Source organism: Austrofundulus limnaeus, unplaced genomic scaffold (genome assembly GCF_001266775.1).
Source record: "Austrofundulus limnaeus strain Quisiro unplaced genomic scaffold, Austrofundulus_limnaeus-1.0 Scaffold1582, whole genome shotgun sequence".
Lineage (NCBI taxonomy): Eukaryota > Metazoa > Chordata > Actinopteri > Cyprinodontiformes > Rivulidae > Austrofundulus > Austrofundulus limnaeus.
The window spans coordinates 28,718-30,057 of record NW_013953984.1 but is presented as its reverse complement, the minus strand read 5'-3'; the positions used below and the strand labels follow the sequence as shown (position 1 = coordinate 30,057).

The 1,340-nt window shown below is 35.9% G+C and overlaps 1 protein-coding gene across 1 annotated transcript in view; it reads left to right on the top strand.

Moving 5' to 3' along the window:
* Positions 1-109: 109 nt before the first annotated feature.
* nlrx1 (NLR family member X1) overlaps positions 110-1,340 on the top strand; it is a gene marked incomplete at its 3' end in the record, with an annotated part of 26,452 nt that continues 25,221 nt past the window's right edge. Inside the window, 1 exon segment of the mRNA XM_014032943.1 lies at positions 110-249.

Here is a 1,340-nt window from a genome sequence, read left to right as displayed (position 1 = left end):
GTTGTTGTTGTTGTTGTTGTTTCTTGAAACAAACTCACTTGTTTGAAAGAATGAGTGTTTGTTTTGATGGTTGATGCAGTTCACACTCCACATCAGAAGGTGGCGGTAAGGCACTTTTTAATGATTTGCCAACCGTTAAAAAGAAGAAGAAGAAGAAGAAGAAAAAGCGGAAGAAGACTTGTCGGTACAACCACAACACCAGAGTAAAAACAAGTGGATTAAAGTGTCCTGAAGGAACAGATAAAGCAGGTTTGTTCTCACTTGTTTACACTGATCTGCTGTTATCTTGTATTTAGTTTGTTATTAACGTGTTTTCTTGTATTTAGTCTGCTTCTGATGGTCCATGACTGTGGTCCAGCCCTAACTCTCCTATATGTGTATTATTTTATATATTAATATATTAATATTACGATATTAATATATTATATTACTATATTATATATTAGTACAGTCGTGTTTAGTTTTACTGTCTTTGTGAGTTCAGTTTGGTGGTTCTAACCTGTTCCTGAGTCATTTAAACTAACTTTGTTGTCACTTTGTTGTGACTCACAAACACAACCTGTTGTGTAATCCTGAGCTCAGCTGTGAATGAGGACTCAGTCAAAAACACTGTTTTACATTAGATCAGGTTAAAAACACTGTTTTATATTAGATCAGGTTAAAAAGACAAAGTTTGATAGTTTTAAAATGTCCCAAACATTTAGACATCCCTGTCCAATAAAGTGTGATACTGATGTAAATAAAACATTAAACCCCTAAACTCACCATATATATATATATATATATATTCCAAATTATGCCCATTTTTAGCTAAAAAAATAAAAACAAAATAATTTAATTCTCTAAAAATACTTTGTCACACTTAAATACTTAATGTGTGGGTTTTCTCTGGGTACTCCAGCTTCCTCCCACAGATTAAAACCATGACTGTCAGGTTAACTGGTAACTGTAAAGAGACTGAATGGTTGTGTGTCTCTGTGTGTCTCTGTGTGTCTCTGTGTGTCTCTGTGTGTCTCTGTGATGGACTGAGACCTGTCCAGGTCTACCCTGCACCGTCACTGCTGGACATGAGCACCAAAGATCCCCCTGACCCTAGAAAAGGAATAAACACATATGGATGGATGATGGATGGATGTATGATGGATGGATGTATGATGAATGGATGGATGATGGATGGATGATGGATGTATGTATGTATGATGAATGGATGGATGATGGATGGATGATGGATGTATGTATGTATGATGAATGGATGGATGATGGATGGATGATGGATGTATGTATGATGAATGGATGGATGATGGATGGATGATGGATGTATGTATGATGAATGGATGGAT